Source organism: Mustela lutreola, chromosome X (genome assembly GCF_030435805.1).
Source record: "Mustela lutreola isolate mMusLut2 chromosome X, mMusLut2.pri, whole genome shotgun sequence".
NCBI classification, from domain to species: domain Eukaryota; kingdom Metazoa; phylum Chordata; class Mammalia; order Carnivora; family Mustelidae; genus Mustela; species Mustela lutreola.
Window position 1 is genome coordinate 64,937,816 of NC_081308.1, and position 7,930 is coordinate 64,945,745.

The following is a 7,930-nucleotide window of genomic DNA, read 5'->3' on the forward strand; positions in this document are numbered from 1 at the left end:
CTTGAACATCCAATAATATATCAAATATAAGAGAGTGATAAGAGCAAACATCATTTTCTTTCTCCTATTCTTAGGGGAAAATATTCAATCTTTCACCATTAAGTACAATGTCATAAATTGGTGTTTTTGTCAAAGACTTTTATCAAGTTGAGAAATTTCCCCTCTAGTCCTCATTTTCTGAAAGCTTTTATTGGAAATTGGTGATCGACTTTATTCTGAAGGCATTGAAAAAGTATAGAGGAGTTTTTTGTTTTGTTTTGTTTTTACCAACAGATTTCACTGCTTGTAGTGAATAATCTGGCATTTCTGGCTAGATGGACTGATTATATCCAATAATGGCTCAATATCCAAAATATATAAAGAATGTATACAACTCACAATTTAAACACACACACACACACACACACACACCCCCAAATAATCCAATTAAAAATGGGAAGAAGACATGAGCAGCCATTTCTGCAACATACAGATGGTCAACAGACACATGAAAATATGTTCAATGTCACTCACCATCAGGGACATGCAAATTAAAACCACAATGCAATATGACCTCACACCTCATAATAGCTAAAATAAAAAATACAAGAAACAACTTTTGGAAGGATGTAGAGAAAAAGGAACCCTCAGACACTGTTGGTGGGAATGCAAACTGGTGCAGTCACTGTGGAAAACAGTATGGAGGTTTCTCAAAAAATTAAAAATACAATTACCATATGATCCCATAATTCCACTACTGAGTATTTTACTCCCCCCCACAAAAAAGCCCCAGTAATTTGAAAGGATATATGTACCCTTATGTTTATTGCAGCATTACTTATAATAGCCAATTTATGAAAGCAACTCAAGTGTCCACTGATAAACGAATGGGAAAAGAAGTGGTAAACAGAGGAGGGACTATTACTTGGCCATGAAAAAGAATGAAATATTGTCATCTGCAGCAACATGGATGGATCTAGAGGGTATAATGAAATAAGTCAGTCAGAGAAATACAAATGCCATATGATTCCAGTCATATGTGGAATTTAAGAAACAAAACAAAACAAAACATGTGTCTGTTGACCATCTGTATGTTGCAGAAAGAAAAAAGAGACAAACAAAAAAAACAGACTCTTAAATATAGAGAAAAAACTAGTCACTGTCAGAGGAGAAGTAGGGTGGTGGTGGATGAAATAGGTAAAGGGGATTAACAGTATAGTTATTGTGATGAGCACTGAATAATGTATGGAAGTGTTAAATCACTATATTTTACACTTGAAACTAATATAACACTATATATTAAATACCTGAAAATTCATATTTAAATTCAATTATCCGGGTGCCTGGGTGGCTCAGTGTGATGAGCCGCTGCCTTCGGCTTAGGTCATGATCTCAGGGTCCTGGATGGAGTCCCACATCGGGCTCTCTGCTCAGCAGGGAGCCTGCTTCTCCCACCACCACCCCCTCCTGCTTCTCTGCCTACTTGTGATCTCTCTCTGTCAAATAAATAAATACAACCTTTAAAAAAAATAAGTTCAATTATCCAACATATGGTGCATCATTAGTTTCAGGTGTCGTGTTCAATAATTCAACAGTTATATATAACACTCCATAGTGGAATTTTAAAAATAAGTAAATAAATATATACATATATATTTAAAAGAAGGACTGGTTGGAAGTAGACAAGGTAGAAAGCTGCTAAATTTTCTTGTGGTCATCCTCTCCTTTCTAGTCCTACTCTTTTTTTTAATAATTTTTCATTTTTTAATTAACATATAATGTACTGTTATCCCCAGGGGTACAGGTCTGTGAATCACCAGGTTTACACACTTCACAGCACCCACCAAAGCACATACCCTCCCCAATGTCCATAACCCCACCACCCTCTCCCTACGCCCCTCCCCCCCGGCAACCCTCAGTTTGTTTTGTGAGATTAAGAATCTGTTATGGTTTGTCTCCCTCCTGATCCCACCGTGTTTCATTTATTCTTTTCCTACCCCTCAAACGCCCCACATTGCCTCTCAACTTCCTCATATCAGGGGGATCATACGATTTCTCTGATTGTCTAGTCCTACTCTTAATATCTTCATCCAGATCATAGATTAATGAGAAGGGCTCAGGAATTTAAAACCTGACAGAGGGGAGAAGATAATAAACACCACTAGAAAGGGAAGTAGCCATTTCTGAGCCTGCCTACAAGGTAGAGTACAAGCGGGGCACCTGGGCGGCTCAGTGGGAAAAAGCCTCTGCCTTTGGCTCAGGTCATGATCCCAGCTCTCTGCTCAGCGGGGAGCCTGCTTCCTCCTCTCTGTACCTGCTTCTCTGCCTACTTGTGATCTCTGTCTGTCAAATGAATAAATAAAATCTTAAAAAAAAAAAAAAAAAGACAGAGTACAAGCTCCTTTGTCCATGGAAAGGCATTCATGACTGGATCTTAGAAGCTTATCTCCTAATTCAGTAGCAGCAATTTGAGATAAGAGATTAGACACTTGGTGGAGATAGCCATGAGCATACTAGAACCCCAAATTACTCACAGCTCAGCTGGGAAGACAGTCTACAAAAATTAACTATAATGTTATGCAAAAAAAGAAATAAATGCTTCCTTTTTTAGTTGGGGAAACCTCCCCTCCCTCATGCCATTTTGCACTCTGGCATACTACCCAACCCAGCCAGTGTCCCACATTCCAGAACCTTTCAGACATTTCTTCAGCCCCCAACTCATCTATTAAATTATAACCACTCTTTCTGCACCATTTCCTCCAGCCAAATCAGAGAATTTGAACAGAGCTAAGATTTTGATGACTAATCCTGAGTTAATAAGTTTGTCTATCACTCTCAGATAAAATATTTTCATTTTGTAACTTTTTTTAAATTAAGCTCTAACCCAACATGGGGCTTGAACTCATGACCCTGAGATCAAGAGTTGCATACTCTACAGAGGGAGCCAGGCATGCGCACCTAAAATATTTGCATTTTAGCAAAACCTGATTGAGGTGGAATTTCAAATATAAGTGCTGTATATGTGGCTGCCTATTCTTCCCATATATAGATCTGACCCTGTGATATGGGATGTTATGCCCCAACCACCTGGCTCTGAAATCATGATGAAGTCAGATAACTCTCCATTGATTTGCTATAATCAGTAGAGGGACTGATTGGCTCACAGAAAGGACCAAAGCTAGACTGTTAACTTGATGTTTGACTTAAGAGCACAGATATTTTCATCTGTGGGCCTCTTTGTGGTGCTCCCTGCCCATTGAGGCACACAGGCAGCAATTTTCTGGACTTATCTTTCTCAGAGTTTCAGGAAAGATTTTTCTGACATTATCTTTATACAATAATGGAATGGAAGTCTTTTTTCTCTACAAAATGGATTTCAGGCAGGCACCAGGGCTTTCTGGGCTCCTTTGTCCCATTCCCATACATACTCCCATTGCAGACATGCTCAGCCTTTACCACAACTCTGGTCTTCAACTATCCAACATACAATGTCTCCCATCCAAGTACTAACCAGGCCCGACCCTGCTTAGCTTCCGAGATCAGAGGAGATCGGGCGCGTTCAGGGTGGTATGGCCGTAGAGGCCAACATACAATGTCAAAACTGGAAGGTATTTCAATGATTGTTGAATAAACTTTTTCTTTTCACAGATAGGGAAACTGAAGCCAGGACAGGAGTAATGGCCTTCCCACAGTCATGTAGCAAATTCTAACAAAGCCAGAATGGTGGTTTTCCTATTTCCCATTACACTATCTTCTTTGCTGCTTGCGTTTCTGTGTGGTACTGAGAAAGTTCATGTTTCTTTTGCCTCTAACCCCTGCCTTCATTCTAGTTTTCAGGACCCTAGGCTCCAAAGCATTTATTAACTAGCCCCAGATCAGATGCCCTCTTCCACGCAAATACTCTTCTTCCTTACCCTCTACTTACCCTTATATATACCACTCACTGGGCTCATGCCAAAGACCAGTTTCTGTCACCTATCTGAGCTGGACAAAGTTTTATGGTAACGACCCTAGGAGTTTTAGAGCCTGTCCAATCAAGGACCAACACTATGAATAAGGAGTTCTGAGTTTCCAGCTTATGCTCTTTCTGCCTTTTTCACTTATCACCCACTTTTGATATATATGTGCTTTTTACTTCAGCCAAACCCTGCATATTCCTATTTCTATGCTTTTATATGAAATGTGCTCATTTCAATATAAAGTCCAATTCAAGTCTTCTCTTTGTAGCATTCTCTGATGATCACATCACGAGAAATTGTTTCCTTCTCTTCTAGCATTTTTTAAATTATTTCTAATTGAGACACCTGGGTGGCTCAGTCAGTTGAGCAGCCAACTTTTTTTTTTCAGTGTAACAGTATTCATTGTTTTTGCACCACACCCAGTGCTCCATGCAATACGTGCCCTCCCCAATACCTCAGGTTGTTTTTCAGTGTCCATAGTCTCTCCTGGTTCTCCTCCCCTTCCAATTTCCCTCAACTCCCTTCTCCTCTCCATCTCCCCATATCCTCCATGTTATTTCTTATGCTCCACAAATAAGTGAAACTATATGATAATTGGCTCTCTCTGCTTGACTTATTTCACTCAGCATAATCTCCTCCAGTCCCATCCATGTTGCTACAAAAGTTGGGTATTCGTCCTTTCTGATGGAGGCATAATACTCCATAGTGTATATGGACCACATCTTCCTTATCCATTCGTCTGTTGAAGGGCATCTTGGTTCTTTCCACAGTTTGGCGACCATGGCCATTGCTGCTATAAACATTGGGGTACAGATGGCCCTTCTTTTCACTACATCTGTATCTTTGGGGTAAATACCCAGTAGTGTAATGGCAGAGTCATAGGGAAGCTCTATTTTTAATTTCTTGAGGAATCTCCACACTGCTCTCCAAAGTGGCTGAACAGCCAACTCTTGATTGCAGTTCAGGTCATGATCTCAGGGTTCTGGTATCAAGACTTGCTTAGGCTCTACACTCAGCAAGGAGGCTGCTTCAGGATTCTTTCTCCCTCTGCCCCTCCCCCCTCAAATAAATAAATCTTGAAAAAAATTAAACAGCATTATTTTTAGGATGCTTACAGTGCTGTATCTTTGAAAGCAGGAACCATGGTTTATTCATATTTGAATGTATCTTTGACTCCAGTCCCAGCGGCTGGCACAAAGCAGGAACTCTTTAATAAAGAAATGGTCCCCAATCTTGGGCTCCTGTGACCACTGTCTGCAATCATTCTGTGTGGTCATGTCCATACTGACACAACTGCTGCTGAGGGGCCTGGCAGGCCTAGCCTGAAGGCTCCTGGTGCTGTGTGCCTAGATCCATTCCAAGCCACCATGAGAGCAGCTCAGGACCATGGATGTTGCCATTGGGCTCACTTCCTGCTTCCTGTGTTTCCTTCTGCCATTGGGCTGCGTTCTGTTACATCTGGAGAGCTACAAGAAGTGAGAGTGAAGAGAGCTGTTCTGTCCTTTCACCCTGTGACCTCACCACCGCTGGCCTGTCCTGATCATGTCTGCTGCATTCTTGGCTGGCCTTCCCTGGATCATGTCCTTCAACTACAGTGACCTATTCTGTAATCATGGCCTCTTGATTTCTCCATGGTGACATCCTGGGACTATATATTTTGTTTATAAGTCCCTGCTTGTTAGGGTCCTCCTTGTAACAATAAAGGCTTTTCAAACCCTTGAAAAAAATAAAATGGACTCTATTCAGCCTCTTTGCCTTCTTATTTCTTACCAGTAATGAAAATTGTATGAGTTTCTATAAAAATAGCATCAGTCAAACTGACAGACTCGCTACAGTAGTGGTAAAGCTACAATGTATTTTATTGAAAAATAAGATACATTTGCCATTTAATGGCTCCTCTTCTTGCATCCACTTATTTGGGAAAATATCAAAATTTAAGATCCAAATACTACCCTTCATAAATGAACACATATACATCCATTTATGGAAATTTAGCTGTTACCAGGCTAGAGAATGATAGCAATATTCTGCCTTGCATCTAGCTTTCCTCTTCATTTTATCATGCATATCCCAGAGAACCTAAACTGGGAGGAGTGGTAGGTAGGAGAAAAACAGCTAAGAAAGAGAAGCAAGAAAACACAACAGAGGTTTGGGGGGAATGGGGAAAATATGACTTCAGAACCACTAGACCATGATGCTGAGTTGTTTGACAGTTTTGGAAAAGAGACCCTTGGGATCATCTTGAGGAAAGGAAGAGATGAACTCAAATGAAATCTCGGAAGGTCATACTTTTGACTTTAGAAATAAATGAATAATTTGGAAAAGAGAAAAGAAGACCTAAAGAGCAACACAAGTGGGGTGTTCCCTAAAGTACTGAGCAATAGTGACAATTTCAGGAGACCCAGTTCTACCCTTTCCAAGCTAAAAGAAGATGTAGTCAGATGGAAAAGTATCAGGAGATATGAAGGGATGGATCCTCTCAGGGGGTTTCTGCTTCCATAAGAAATAACCAATAAGAGCATAAAACCATAAACTTAGAAAGTTTAGTAACATAGGAAGAGAAAGAAAAATGCTCAAATTCTTAGCTCACCATTTCTGACTTCTCAGGTATGGATAATAAATGCTCTGCTCTTAGAGGCCAGGGCCTGTGTGTATGTTGGTGGACTTGGTATGAGAAAGGAGCCTCCTTCTGTGTTTTTCTCCATTGCCTCCATTGCTGCTCTTCACACTGTTAGTGTTGCCATCTCCCACTGACCCAAATGTGAAGGAGAGAAGTAAAATGAAATACAGTTGGTCTCCAGAAAGATGCCCTGGAGCAGCATGATTCTGGGCTGGAGTTCTTATAGACAAAGTTGTCCAAGTATCTGAGTTGGAATTCTAGAGCTGAAGGTAGGGGCATCCTGGGTAGGAATAGTAAGGAGAAGAAAATCTAAGAGAAAGCCAAGTTTATCCTTATTGCATTAAAGAAGAAAAATACCTGACAGGTCCATATTGCATATTCTTGCCTACTCTCCACCTCTGAATTCCTTCGCTGAGGGGATTTAGAGGGAGTTGCTGGTCTGAACAAACACTAAACACCTTCCTCTCTAGAAAGTTATGGCTGCATTTACAAATGGAATATTTTCCATCACTAATTCTCTGATCAGGTTTATGTCATTTTGGAATTTTTTTTTAGATTTTATTTATATGACAGAGAGATAAGTAGTGAGAGAGGGAACACAACCAAGAGGAGACGGAGAGGGAGAAGCAGGTTTCTCGCCGGCAGAGAGCCCAACGTGGAGCTCGATCCCAGAACCCTGGGATCATGACCTGAGCAGAAGGCGGTCCCTTAATAACTGAGCCACCCAACCTCCTCCATTTTGGAAGTTTTCGAGACAAATCCAAAGTGGAAATGTCTAATCAAAAACTGTAGATTCAGGGCACCTGGGTGGCTCAATCAGAAGTCAACACTTCTCTGACTCTTGGCTTTGTCTAGGGTCATGATCTCAAAGTCATGGGTTTGGACTCTGCATCAGACTCTGAACTCAGTGGGGAGTTTGCCTAAGATTCTTTCTCTCTCTCTCCCCTCTCTTTCTCTCTCTCTCCCCTCTCTTTCTCTCTCTCTCCACTCTCTTTCTCTCTGCCCCTCCCCCAACTCATACACTATCTCACACAAATAAATAAATCTTTAAGAAAATGCAGACTCATCTAACTCATTTTCTCACGTTTTACTTCTTGAATATACATCTGAACCTCTGAGTGTGCTAGTGAGCACCTCTGAATTCTGGGATGCCAGACTTGAAACTCTCTTCATCTCGTCTCTGTCCATCTGGTCTATCTCCGTCTCTGTTTCTGTCTCTCTGTCTCTGTGTCTGTCTGTCTCTCTCTCTCTCTCTCTCTCTCTCTCTCACACACACACACACACACACAGATACACATACTTCTGAGTTACAGTGGCACAAACGTACAGCACTTGCTCTGAGACTAAAACTTTAGAGCTCCTTCCTCAACAC

The 7,930-nt window shown here is 41.0% G+C and overlaps 1 pseudogene; it reads left to right on the top strand.

Moving 5' to 3' along the window:
- Nucleotides 1-5,213: 5,213 nt before the first annotated feature.
- On the top strand, nucleotides 5,214-5,417 carry LOC131820865 (cytochrome c oxidase subunit 8A, mitochondrial-like; annotated as a pseudogene).
- Nucleotides 5,418-7,930: the final 2,513 nt, after the last annotated feature.